This window comes from Danio aesculapii, chromosome 18 (assembly GCF_903798145.1).
Source record: "Danio aesculapii chromosome 18, fDanAes4.1, whole genome shotgun sequence".
NCBI classification, from domain to species: Eukaryota; Metazoa; Chordata; class Actinopteri; order Cypriniformes; family Danionidae; genus Danio; species Danio aesculapii.
In genome coordinates, this window is record NC_079452.1 from 39,775,273 (window position 1) to 39,791,126 (window position 15,854).

Below are 15,854 nucleotides of genomic sequence, written 5' to 3' on the forward strand. Positions count from 1 at the left end.
CACTCTGTCAATAATGGCCCCAAAACATTCCCCCTCCATTGTAACCTCTTTTCTCTCTCGCTTCTTCCTCCCCCAATCTCTCCTGCCTTGTGTTTTGTCCAACAGATGTGAGCTCGACTGCATAATTGCTTAATCCATAATCTATAAGCTTCTTGCGGGCTGATTTTATGATGGTGATTTCTGTGGCAGGAATGGAAGATCTGTGTCTTAATATTTGGTTGAATTGGGTCAGAAGAGCTTAGCATTGGTAGAGTACTGGACTCTGGCATGAGTGATAGGCCTCTCTTTTATTTTTGATATGATAAAACGGGAATTGTTTAAAGGTTTGGTGTCAGTCAATAGTGTAAATGGGTCAAAAGGGGTTTCAAGCATCAATACTGTTTGAAATAGGGCATGTTTAATGGGTTTTGTTTTGTTTTTCTGAGTAAAAAGTAATGTCTCATTTATTTTAATCATTATTTACAAAAGACACCTAAATGTCATTTAGTGTAACAGTGATATTTACAAGATATTTAAAAAAAGAATCAAATGATAAGATATTTAAAAACTAATAAGACATATTAAATGATTTGTACAATAACATTCATTCAGTAAGTATTTTGTCTCATTTATAAATAAAAAAATATAGCTGGCACTGTTGACATGTTGACAAATTATTTCATCCATAATCTACCATATTATTTTTATCTTATAGTATTCATGTTAATTGGATTCAGTATGCTAACTTAAAGAAAATACACTAAATAAAAAAACAACAAATAAACCAAAATTAAATGATTTCGTTTATTTTAGTTATTATTTATTTTGTGTTTTAGCAATTAACTTAGACAAAAAAGGAATACATTTAAAAATATAATAGACTAAAAATAAATAAATAAAACTGTTGTTAAATATAGTTACTCTGTAAAAAATGTATATGTATATATATATATATATTTTTTTTTTTTTTTTTTGGAGGGGGGGGGGGTGAACTGTCTCTTTAAGGTGCAATTTTATATATATATTTATATTTTATATTTTATATATATATAATTTATATATATATACCAGTTGCATAATCTTGTATCTATTGTGATTCACCGATGTTTTGTTTTTTCTTTTAATTACGTTTTTGGATAGATTTATGAAACCTTTATCTCTGCTGCGACAAGTACTGATGTTAAAACTTTAACTTTATACTTTAACAAAGTGACGTTTATTGACATTTTTAGTATTTGAAGGGAAATACTGCTTGGGTTGGTCATGCAAATTACAGTACAAAAACTAGGTAATGAGTTACCACTCCTTTCCTTTTTTTTTTTTTTTGCATATCACATTTTTCTAGAGTGATACTAGTAAGTAACCTAGGAGCATGTTACCCGTTGTATGACTGTAAATAAAATAAAATAAAATAAAATAAAATAAAATAAAATAAAATAAAATAAAATAAAATTAAATTAAATTAAATTAAATTAAATAAAATTAAATAAAATAAATTAAATTAAATTAAATAACCCTTAAAATAAAATATAAAGCTATTTATACATAGGTTTATTATTATATTTTATTATTAGTCAGCCTTGATAAACAGAAGAGAAATCTTTCATAAAACGAACAAGCAAAAAACGTTAAAGAACTTTGAAGAAAATTTGGCCATAATGTTTGGCTTGCTGCTGTCTATCTATATCTAGTCTATATATAAAGTGGGTAATAGCTACCATAAGTTTTTTGTTATTATATGGATTTATTTAATGGTACTAATTGTTTAGTAAGATCATTGTTAAAATATCCATTAATTAACAGTTGTATGACTCCATGTTAACAGGCCATTTGACTCACAAGTGTTTTTCGGTTTATTTACTCTTTCAAGTTGCATTACTGGGAATTTAATCTCTTCTGATGTCGAAAATGTTCCTCAGCAGTTTTGCAAAGTGACGTTTATTGACATTTTTAGTAGTTTAAAGGATATATGGCATGGGTTGGTCATGTAAACGACCATACAAAACATGAGTAATGACCTATTTCTGTTGTTTTAAAGATTTTTCCTCCAATAGTGATGAGTGAGGTAATTAAACCAACTATAAATTTCTTAGCAATCATCTGACGTTAAACATAACTCACTCTAGAAAAAATCTTGCTCTTTTGCTTTAGTTGCTCTTTTCAACTAAAATTTTTTAGTTGAATCAAATAAACTTTTCTAGTCATCTCAACTTCCATATCAATCAAACTGAATAAAAATATTAAGTTAAACATTGCACAACCTAAACATTTCAGCTGAAACCTGATTAACTTAATAAAATAAGTTAAAGTAGCATAAAACATTTGTAGTCATGACTTTTTGGCATATAATTCAGTATATAATATAATTTTTACAGTGCAGCTAACAGAATTTGTCTGAAGCTTTTGATTTGTGGTTGTATTTCCATTTATTTACTCTTTCAGATTGCATAATGTGATCTCTGCTCCTGAAAAAACTGATATTGAAAACTGAACAAGGTGATGTTTATTGGCATTTTTAGTAGTTTGAGAGAATATATTGTTTGGGTTGGTCTTGTAAATTACAGTAAAAAATGAGTAATAAGTTGATAGTGCTTTTCTGTTATTGTACAGCTTTATTTCTGTGACTGTAAAAAGCATTTGGACATGTTATCAGCCGCTCTGCGCCTGTTAGCCGTGTGTTTGTTATCTCTGAATAGCTTAAGTAGCAGGTGCTGCTGAGTGACTTTGGGGACTTCTTTAATGAGATAAATTACATCTGAATGTTAATTAGTCTCTCCACACACAGGGAGACTGGCTTTGTATTGATCCTGTCATCAAGAATGGGCTGTTAAAGACAAGAAACTGGTGGCAGAAACAGGGTTTTTTTTTGTTTCTGCAGTTTTGAGAGTTTGGCCTTTTTGGCTTTCCATAGCTTTGAAAGATTTTATTTTTCAATCCATTGTCAAGAAAAAAAAATAGTGTATAATCACATCTAAATTAAAAGTTTGTTTTGACATAATATATCTGTGTGCATTATACACTGTAAAAAAATATTTTATTTTACTTTTTTCCGGCAGCTGGGGTACCCAAAAAACCCTGTGAAATAACAAACGTTAAATTATAGAAATTTACTGTAGAATAACGGCGGGAAATTACTGAAATTTATCGTAAAATAACAGACATTAAATTACAGAAATGTACTTAAATGAATATTTTTGGCAAATTTCTGTAATTTAACGTGTTATTTTACAGTAAATTTCTGTAATATAACGCCTGTTATTTTATGGTACATTTCTGTAATTTAACGTCTGTTATTTTATAGTACTTTTCTGCAATTTAACGTCTGTTATTTTATAGTACTTTTCTGCAATTTAACGTCTGTTATTTTATAGTACATTTCTGTAATTTAACGCCTGTTATTTTATGGTAAATTTCTGTAATATAACGTCTGTTATTTTACTGTAAATTTCTGTAATTTAATGTCTGTTATTTTATAGTACATTTCTGTAATTTAACGCCTGTTATTTTATGGTAAATTTCTGTAATATAACATCTGTTATTTTACTGTAAATTTCTGTAATTTAATGTCTGTTATTTTATAGTACATTTCTGTAATTTAAATGTTATTTTATGGTAAATTTCTGTAATTTAACGTCTGTTATTTTATAGTACTTTTCTGCAATTTAACGTCTGTTATTTTATAGTACATTTCTGCAATTTAACGCCTGTTATTTTATAATACATTTCTGTAATTTAACGCCTGTTATTTTACGGTAAATTTCTGTAATATAACGTCTGTTATTTTACTGTAAATTTCTGTAATTTAACGTCTGTTATTTTATGGTAAATTTCTGTAATTTAAAGTCTGTTATTTTATAGTACTTTTCTGCAATTAACGGTAAATTTTGGTAAATTAACGTCTGTTATTTTATAGTACATTTCTGCAATTTAACGCCTGTTATTTTATGGTGAATTTCTGTAATTTAATGTTCGTTATTTTATGGTAAATTTCAGTAATTAAATGTCTATTATTTTACAGTAAATTTCTGTAATTTAATGGCCGTTATTTTAAAACCGTAGAATAACAGATTTTTTTTTCGACTATCGAAAAAAGTTAATAATTTTGACCTTAAAATGACCTTAAAATGTTTTTGAAAAAATTTAAAACTGCTTTTATTCTAGCCGAAATAAAACAAATAAGACTTTCTACAGAAGAAAAAATATTATCAGACATACTGTGAAAATGTCCTTGCTCAGTTAAACATCATTTAGGAAATATTAAAAAAGGAATAAAAAATTCAAAGGGGGGCTAATAATTCTGACTTCAACTGTATATACAGTACACACACATATATAATGTCAAAACAATATAACAAAATAATTTTTGCCCAGCACAAAAAACAACAACAAAAAAAACACTCAAAATACACTCTGAGAGTTCACACTTCATCAAATTGTCGTCTGTAGATTTCAGTTACAACACATATTAATAGGCTGTTTTCTCAAAACCCATACACACTCTTTCACACACATACACTACAGCCAATTTAGCTTATTCAATTCACCTGTATATCGCATGTCTTTTTTACTGTGGGGGAAACCAGAGCACCTGGAGGAAACCCACGTCAACACCGGCAGAACATGCAAACTGTGAGGCAATCATGCTACCCACTACGCCACTGTGACACCCATAAAATAAAATAAATAAAATAAATGTTCAGATGTTTGCACTAGAAATGTATGCCAATTAGACTGTGTTTCATTAAATAATGCCTCATTAGCAAACTGAAATAAAGCGTTTTAGAAAAGTTCTTATATAAAGAAACTTTACTGTAATCGATCAAATGGGGAAGTGTGGTGATATTTATAACTTCATTCATTAATTTTCCTTCAACTTATTCTCTGATTTATCCACAGTGGAACGAACCGCCAACTACTCTGGCATATGTTTTAAGCAGCAGATGCCCTTCCAGTCGCAACCCATACATGGTAAACACCCATATACTTTTATTATTCACACACACACACTCATACACTACGGCCAATTTAGCTGTGGAAACCACAGAGAGATGCCAACTGGCCCAGCCGGGACTTGAATCAGCAACCTTCTCCCTGTAAGGCAACAGTGCTAACCACTAAGCCAACGTCCTGCCTATTTATAATTTTTTTTTTTTAAATCTGTTCCCCTGCAGCGCCTTGCTTTAAGCCACATAAACACACAGGCTAATCTTTATCACCATCTCTTGGTCTGCAGTCATGCAATGGTGTAAAGTAACAAATGACAAATACTCAATTACTGCAACTATTGTAGCTTTTTTCTGGAATTGTACTATACGAAGTCATTTTTAACATGCGCACTTTTACTTTTACACTATGAAAAATGATGGGTTCCACAAAATTCCTTCATGTTGTCCCAATGCAAATTGTTTGTTAAAACTTATTTTTTTATTCATTCATTTTCTTTTCGGCTTAGTCCCTTCATTAATCATGGGTCACCACAGCGGAATGAACCGCCAACATATCCAGCATATGTTTTACACAGCGGATGCCCTTCCAGTTGCCACCCAGTACTGGGAAACATCCATACACTCTCATTCACACACATACACTTTGAACAATTTAGCGTATTCAATTCACCTGCATGTCTTTGGACTTTGGGGGAAACTGGATCACCCAGAGGAAACCCATGCGAACACGGGGAGAACATGCAAACTCTACATCGAAATGCCAACTGACCCAGCCGAGGCTCGAACCAGCAACCTTCTTGCTGTGAGGCAACAGTGCTACCAAATTTAAATTGTTTGAACATAAACAATTAAGTTGTACCCCCAAAAAACTCAAGAATTTTGTTGTTACAGCTCATTTTTACTAAGTAGTTTGAACATGCAGCAGAAATATTTTTTTGAGTGTACTTTTTTTTGAGTGTCCATTTTTAGTGCGTTTCAGTACTTTTACTCCATTATTTCCATGCAATCACTCATTTTTCTTTGGGGTGCAATTGGGGTGCACTCCTTGAAATTTTTTTGCATTGCATTGAATAATATTCTTACACAACTCTGATAAATAGTAATAAGCAATTAAAACAATAATGATAGCCTATGGATAAAAGGTCGACCAGATGCTTACGATGCCTGTTAAAGGGCTAGAATAATTATTCCCATGATTCCCATCCAATCAAATCACCAATAATAAAAAAAAAAAAAAATCGCATCATTGAATAATCTCTCATTTTAAACTTATAGTCCATTAATTTCAAACATTTGACACTTAAAAACACCCTTAAAGGTCATGTGAAGTGCATTTTTATTAGATGTTTGACATAATCTTAACTGAAAAACAAAGAGAGGGTGGGACATAGTGTAGCCCCTCCACCTTCTTAAAAAACAGCCAATAGCGTTTGTTTTATCACCACTCTGCAATGAGAGTGGTTGAGCTCAAACGCAAAGCGTATTGAAGGGGGTGGGGCATGTTGGATACTACAGAGCATTTGATTGGTTATGATTTGATGAGAAACTGAAGTATGAGGTCACATGAATAAAACCGTTGCATTTAGGCAGAAGTGACAAACTACAAGCTTTACGTGTTTATATCAGGTTTATGTCTTCTAAACATGAATTTTGTAACTGTTTCAGAGTACACTAGCTTATAGATATCTTAAAGACCAACAATACTCATACTAACATCTAATTAATTTCATGGGACCTTTAACAATTACACTGATGTACAATTTTATCAGGTGGAATCATTTTCACAGTCTAATACTACATTTTACTCATACTTTGAGCAGTATTTACAACAGATACTTGTATTCACTTACTACATGTTTTCAGTGAGAACTTTTATTAGAGTACGATTTTTCAGCACTGTTGGTCCTTTGTGTTGGTGTGTACGTGTTCTGACAGCTCCAGCGTCACTGGCTTGTTTTGCTACAACTCTGTCATCCAGAATGTGTGTTTGAGAGCAAGAATTCATGTGTGTGTCTATGAGTGTGTGTGTGGACATGTTTCTGAAGACTCTTTGGCATGCAGTTCGTAAGGAAATCACTGGCAGCTTTTCTGCTGGATCCTTCCTGCATTCCAGAGGCCTCCCAGTTCAAGAGTCTTCAAACCCCTACGCACATTGCTGAAGTCACGTGATGATCGCTTCTGGATAATTATTACAAAAGAGATATGTAGACTATTGTTCAAAAGTTAATGGTCAATATGATAAAAAAAAAACAAGAAAGTTTTTGGTATCGGCGAAGGTTGTATTTATTCAGAAATCTTATAAAAACTGTAATATTGTGAGTTGTTGTTATTATTAATATCAATAATAATAATAATAACTAAACTAAAAGAACAAATAAAAGGGATGGATAAATCATCGTAGATATAGTAAATTGAATGATTCAATTCTGAATAAAAAGAATTAAAGGGATAGTTCACAAAAAAATTAAATTTACTCACTATTTACTCTCCCTCAAGTGTTTCTTTTTTTGTTTTTTTTGTTTTTTTACAATTTTTTAATTTTCTGTCCAACACAAAAGAAGATATTTCGAAGAAGGCTGAAAACTTGTGACCACTGACTTCCAGTGTTGGGGAAAGTTACTTTTGAAAGTAGTGCAGTACAATATTGTTTGTATATATTGTACAATATTGGGTGTCCCATGATGCCCCTTGCAAGATGCCGCCGTAGTATTTGTGTTATTTCATTATTAATTAACTGCAGAATTGTCAAGAGCGTCTGCTCCTCATCTCACGCCTTCAAACGGCACCACGTGTTCATTGCGTGTCGTTGGCATCGTCTTCCGAGTCGCAAGTCATTTATTAAATAAAGAAAAGATTCATGCAGCTTCTTCTACCACAGCAAATTACGTTTTTACTGTTGATATTTGGCGCCAGTTAATCAGGAAGTGACGATTTTGTTCTCATTGGGTGGAAACACTGCTTTATTCGCACTTAACGACAATCCACTTCTTTTCTTCAATGAGTTCAAAATAACAAGAATCCATTGAAAAATGTAAGTCTTCAGTAAATAATGACAGAACTCATTTTTTGTGAGAACTATCCCTTTAATTGATTCTTAATTTTTTATTTTTATAAATTCAGTAGCTCAGGGAAGATTTTCATCAAGCCTAATATGATTGCCAATTATGTCAATCATGCCATTGGGACGAACCCAAATGGAGAGCAGGGTTCACACACACAAAAAAAAACATGCTGTTTTGCCTTAATGCACAGTTTCTGACGCTTCAGAGGTGCTGCTAAAGGGAAATTTGAGAGATTTGTTTAAATACAAACACCTTTATTTACATCTGCCGGGCCTAAGGGAACAGGCAATACAGCAACAATGTTGTATAGATGGTTTAGAGTAGCTGCGAGTTATAGTTTAGCTGAGTCTGGATTTTGGAGAAGAGAAATTTTAGGGGTTGAATTGGGGCGAGAAAGGGGCACCCATTGAGAGCGAGTGAATGGGTCACTTCGCAATGTTCCTGTGAAGCGTTCAGACTCTGGCACAGTGCTGCCATTGTCATGAGCTAACAAGATGTCCCACAACCAGCCAAATCAGTCAAAACACACACACACAGACATAATTAATAGCACTATCAAATGTAAACTTTATCGAATCTAAGTAATTATGTATTTTTTTGTTTGTTATTTATATATATATTTTACATACAGTGTAAAAAATGTCTGTTAATCAACAGTTTCTGTATTTTGTGATTCACAAGTGTTTTTCTATTATTTACAGTTCAACTCTACAATTAAATAACGCAACTTTTATTGACATTTTAGTAATTTGAAGCTATATAATGTGTAAATTAACTATAACAGTAAAGTTTGTAGACAAATAGTATGAATTAGCCTGTTGCTAGTATGATTAGTATGTTTGTTAGTATGTTTTTAGCATGGATTGGTATATGATTAGTACGGATTGGTATAATGTTACTATGTTTCTAGTATGATTAGTATGTTAGTATGTTTCTAGTATGGATTAGTATACTGTTACTATGTTTCTAGTATTAGTATGTTAGTATGTTGTTAGTATGTTTCTAGTATGGATTGGTATATTGTTACTATGTTTCTAGTATTGTTAGTATGTTTGTTTGTATGCTTCTAAAATAGATTAGTATGTTTCTAGTATGGATTAGTATATTACTAGTATGGATTGGTATGTTGTTATTATGTCCTATGTAAAGTCAATTGCAGTTTTTTTTTACAATGGAAGTCTATGGGACAGTTGCTAGGGTGCCGTAAGTGGTTGCTAGGGTGTGGCTAGTAAGTTGAAAAGTCATCAATGATTGGCAGATTGGTAGTCTGAGTAAAATGAGCCCAACCTTAAGTCTTATCACAGTCTGACGCAAAGTTATCAGGTCACAAAATTTGGTTCAATGTTAAGTCAATGGAAGTTTTCTGAATTTTTCGGGTCAGTTTTAGGAAAACTGTAAGTCGGATCAGTTGGAAAAGATATAGCAACTTAATTCAGTATAGTTTGGAGTTAGTTTGATGGTTGTAGTATGAACAGTCTAGGAGAAGATGCATTCTTAAAATACCCTAAGAAGAAGAAGAAGACGAGAGAATAATAAGTTTATGTAGTATAAGAGTATGTTGGCTTTCTCAAGCCACCAAAAAATATATATAGAGAAACAGGGTCATCTGTATCATGGTTTGTTGGGACACAGGTTTATCGGGACTGCTTGTGTAAATCATTCATACACAATAAGCAAAGTGGTTTAAAAGGTCAAACATGGTTTACCAGGACCACAAACAAAACATAGAACAACTGACCGAGGTTAGTTGCATACTTGACTTTTCATTCATTCATCATTCATTTTATTAGGAGTCATAAAATAACATAGTGGGTCTCAAAATTACAGGGTTTTTATTGTATATTTTACCAACATTAAAGTGCTGTGGGTGTTTTTTTACTCACACTGAAAAAAAACTATTAATTAACCATCACATTTGAACAGAAATGATATAATTTGTGATTCATAGCTCTTTTTCTTTTAAACTGTGCTTTTGAATTGCATTATTGTGAGTTTTATCTCTGCTCTGACCACTATGGATGAACTTAAACTATTTAGTTTAACTCTAATTGACATTTTTAATGTTTTTAAGTGATATAATAGGTTGCTCATATTACACTGCAAAAGTGACTACTTTCTGTGTTATTTATGCATTTTTCCCTACCCTAGATTTTCTTAGCATTATTACTTTTAAAATATTTGTTAATTATGACGGTATTTAACATGATTTGTCTATAGCTTTTGACTGATGGGTGTATTTCCATTACTGCCTGGGATGTAAGACTTATTTATGAAAAAAAAATAACACACTGTTGTTCAGAACAAGAGCGTCACATAATTCACTGAGCATCTGTTCGGCTGTGGGTTGAATTCAGCCCCCTCTTGAATGTTCTCGAGGGTTTGTTTTGTAGATACTGTGTGCTGAGTTGTAGTGTGGAAAACAGCTCAAGTAAAAAAAAAGTATAAAAAATAAATGTTCTGCAGAAAAACTCTACATTTTTATAATATAATAAAATATAATATGATATAACATAATATAATATAATATAAAATAATATAATATAATATAATATAAAATAATATAATATAATATAATATAATATAATATAAAATAATATAATATAATATAATATAATATAATATAATATAATATAATATAATATAATATAATATAATATAATATAATATAATATAAAATAAAATAATATAATATAATATAATATAATATAATATAATATAATATAAAATGTTAAATTGTATTATACTATGTTATTAAATTTTATTATACTAAATTTTATTATGAATTATATTATATCAGTATTAATTTGGTTATAAAATTTATATATTATATTATATTATATTATATTATATTATACTATACTGTGTTTTATTTTATTTCATTATAATATAATATAATATAATATAATATAATATAATATAATATAATATAATATAATATAATATAATATAATATAATATAAAATAATATAATATAAAATAATATAATATAATATAATATAATATAATATAAAATAATATAATATAATATAATATAATATAATATAATATAATATAATATAATATAATATAAAATAATATAATATAATATAAAATAATATAATATAATATAATATAATATAATATAATATAATGTAATATAATATAATATAATATAATATAATATAATATAATATAATATAATATAATATAATATAATATAATATAATATAAAATGTTAAACTGTATTATACTATGTTATTAAATTTTATTATACTAAATTTTATTATGAATTATATTATATCAGTATTAATTTGGTTATAAAATTTATATATTATATTATATTATATTATACTATACTGTGTTTTATTTTATTTCATTATAATATAATATAATATAATATAATATAATATAATATAATATAATATAATATAATATAATATAATATAATATAATATAATATAATATAATATAATCATTTTTATAACCAAATTAAAACAATATTTCATACATTACAAACACAAAAATTTCAAATATTTAAATAAATAAACATAAAAAAAATTAAGAAACGCCATATGCATTGAGAACTCAGCATGACAAAGGTTCATAAAAGTGCTTATACATTAACCAGGAACCAACCCAATATGCTCTATCCTAAAGCAGGAAGTTCCCTTTCCAGAAAATCAGTTTAAAAACCTCCCTCAGTTTTAATCATCCCAAAACCGATCTATCAATCTCACTGAATGGTTAGTCCGCGACAGAAGACTCAATGTAATTGGGCTATGGCTCTTTAGTATATGGGTCAATGAGCTGGATAGCAAAGTTATTCATTTATTGATCAGGCCCACTTCTTGCACAGACAAACACGATGCGATGAAAGGTCACGCGCAAACATCAAAAGGAAAAGGTCAGATTTTATTGTCCTGAACACATTCGGCTGCTTCATTATGACGGTCTCATTAAGTATATCCTTAATAATAAAACAACAGTTCTTCCATTTGACCTCATATTTTATGCATACGGTACGTTCATAACAGTTTTGCATTTTATAACCACTATAGTAACTCTTTTGTAAAATCATAGACCCCAAATATACATCCAGTGTCATGCTGAGTAAAGAACCCGTGATAATATGTAAATAAAAGCAGGATAGATAATAAAATAAAATAGCAGATAGCAAGAAAGAACCAAACAATAACACTGAGAGAATTGTTCCTGTTCCATTGATTACAGTAACCAGGTTGAGCATAAATACAAATGAGTACCACAAACACACACACACACACACACACACACACACACAAAAGCAGTGTTTGCATGCGCTAGTATGCGTGTGGGTGCTAAAGTTTTCACCGTTTCCTGTATACGGAGTGTGCGACGCACTTTTACCATATAGGGCTGTGGAAAGAGAGTGGCAGATAAAGGAAGGAGAAAGAAGAAGCACCCGAACAGAAAGAGAGAAACCTCATGCCTCAACTTGCAGATTGGAGCTGCCGCAGAAAGTCAACGTACGGTTGACGCCAGAGAAACATTTCCAGTGTTTCACTTTAAAATGTGAGCATTTCTTTCAGGCTGTGTCTGTGCTTGTTAGAAATATGCTTAACAAAGCTACAAAAGTATGACCTTTCAATAAAAATAACTGGCTATGCAGCATTTATTGTACATATCCACTGCACATATACATTTGTAATCATGTTCATATATATCTGCATACTTCTGATTATTAATAGCATTATTAATAGCAACATGTACATATATTAATCTATTGTAAATCTCTGATTATAGTTAATACAACCTGTATATAATGTTATAGTACATCCATCTGTAAATATCACCATAGTTTTTTATATAATTGCGCTTTATGACTTATATACATTTCCCAGAGATGGGTTGCGGCTGGTAGGGCATCCGCTGTGTAAAAACGTGCTGGATAAGTTGGCGGTTCATTCCGCTGTGGCGACCCTGGATTGACGGAGGGACTAAGCCGAAAAGAAAATGAATGAATGAATAAATGAATGAATGAATGAATGAATGAACTTATAAACAGTTGAAGTCAGAATTATTTACAGATTTTTTCAACACATTTCTAAACATAATAGTTTCAATAATTTATTTCTAATAACTGATTTATTTTATCTTTGTCATGATGACAGTAAATAATATTTGACTAGATATTTTTCAAGACACTTCTATACAGCTTAAAGTGACATTTAAAGGCTTAACTAGGTTGACTACACTGTAAACCCAAATAAGTAAGCAGAACTCAAAAAATTTGATGTAACTCGTTGCCTCAAAATTTTTAAGTTCATGAACTTAAAAGATTTAAGTCTTTCAAACTTAATTATTTTGATTACATGCTACTTAGACCTTTTCATTACAGTTAAATTAAAACTTATGAAATCAACTTAAATATTTTAACACCACACACACACAGGTTGATGTCATACGCAGTCAGCATGTTGAAACTACAAAAAAAAAATCTTATTTTATATCTTTCTCTTTGTGATTTGTATCGTGCAGCACATTGGTCAACCTTTGGTTGCATTTATTAGTGCTATATAAATACAATTGACATTGACATTAACAAGTAAAATTAAATGATACTCCTAAGTGGCACTTACTTAATGAGCAAGTTGTTCCAGTTAATCAAAAATAATAAGTTTAATTCACTCAAAACCTATAAAAAAGTCACACAAACTTAAACTATTTGAGTTAGTAGAACTGTTTTAGAAAACTGAGTTTATACTACTCAATCAATTTAATTATTTTGAGCATTTGGGTTTATAGTGTAGGTTAAGTAGGCAGGTTAGGGTTATTAGGCAAGTTATTGTATAATCATGGTTTGTTCCTTAGACTATCGAAAAAAATACACAGCTTAAAGGGGCTCATAATATTGACCTTAAAAAACGGATTTTAAAAAACGAAAAACTGCTTTTATTCTAGCTGAAATAAAACAAATGAGACTTTCTCCAGAAGAAAAAATATTATCAGACATACTGTGAAAATTTCCTTGCTCTGTTAAACATCATTTGGGAAATATTTAAAAAAAAAAAAAAATTTAAAGGAGGGCTAATAACTCTGACTTCGGCTATATCCTGCACTCAAAATGCCTACAAAATGACTATACATCGACTTGATCCATTAACTTGCACTCTAAGATTTATTTTTTTGTATTAGAAATTGTATTTCTGACACCACTCAAAGCTAATTTGACTTTGTTTGTACTTGTTTTTAATGATAACCTATAGACAAAAGGTCAACCAGGGAGTTAGGATGAAAAGCACATGCTAAAATACGACATTTATGTTTAATTTACAATATTTATGAGTCTATAAATGAATATATGTGCTCATATTAAAGCACTGGTTGACATATAAGCTCAGCCTAGGTAGCTAAAGCTGCGTATTCAAATGTTGCTGTATAAATAACTCTACAGCACATTAGTTATGCTTCATGAAATAGAGATTACTTTTCTCCATATGTGGTCATGTTTGATTCTACACGCTCGGTGGGCACACGACTTTCACACTGAATAAAACCACCAGGCCTGTGCATGTATGTGGGAGCAGGTTGTTTTGCAGCACAATAGCTGTATTGTTATGGTTTACACCTGCTCATTAGCGACGGCACTGTACACAGTGTCAATGTACAATTAGGTTGTAAAAATGTGTCTCGTGAACTACACGTAGATTAGCCCTGCTGAAAAGTAAACAATAGAACAAGAGTATTTTTAGATCTTTCTTCTAAAACTGATATAATTTTTTTTTAAATATGTTTATTGTTAAATTAAAATAAATTACTTTAGAAATAGGCTTGTTTTGGAAATATTACATTATGATGTAATGGTTTTGGCTTTTATGCAATGATAGAATGCAACAAATTAGCACTAGAGAACCACAGAAATCATTAAAGTTTCCATTATAGAGCCACTAGAATCATTACCATTAGAACTACACACTCTTAAAAATGTTGGGCTGTTTCAATTCAAATTTGAATCAAATATGAACAAGCCACTTCAATTTTTAACTCAATGGTTGGGTTTGTCAAATTAGGGTTGAAAGAATTCAGCATTTTACGTATTGAGGTAAAGTTAGTTTTATATTCGCACATTCCTCCAGTGACAACTTGTGACATGTTCTCTATATTGTTTACCATGGTGCCTTGAATATCGAGTCTGAAATCACATGTAAGTATGACTTCAAAACAATATTGGCACTATTTATTTGACTGTGAACAATGATGTACTTTGATAATCATTGGTTGCTAAAATGATTTCACTATTTAGAATTTGCAAAGAATACCTTTCTGAAATTATATTATTAAGGAGGAAGTCTGAATGTGTGCATGTAAACCAACTTTACCTGAATATTTGTAGGGTCTCAGAGTTTTCCATATTTGTTAGCACATAGTTTACACAATCTATTATATTTATTTTGTTTAGGGGTTTTTCACCTCTTATTGGGATGGTATAGTGGAGGACTGACATTTGGAGCAGAAAGAGGGAAAGTATCGGCATAGGACATTAAGCTGGCAATCGAACTTGGGTTACCGCAAGCACCATGGTGCTATATGTAGGCATACTTAACCACGGCGCTATTGACATCGACAAATCTATTATATTTATTAATGATATATACAAAACACTTCTAAATCACTTAAAGCATGGATCTCAAACTCAATTCCTGGAGGGCCGCAGCTCTGCACAGTTTTGCTCCAACCCTAATCAAACACAGCAGATCCAACTAATCAAGGTGTTCAAGACTACAGAGACTTTTAAGCAGGTGTGATGTGGAGGTGGTTTGAGCTAAAATCTGCAGAGCTGCGGCCCTCCAGAAATTTGAGACCACTGACTTAAAGAAAACTTACATGAAGTACCGATGCCGTTTTTGAT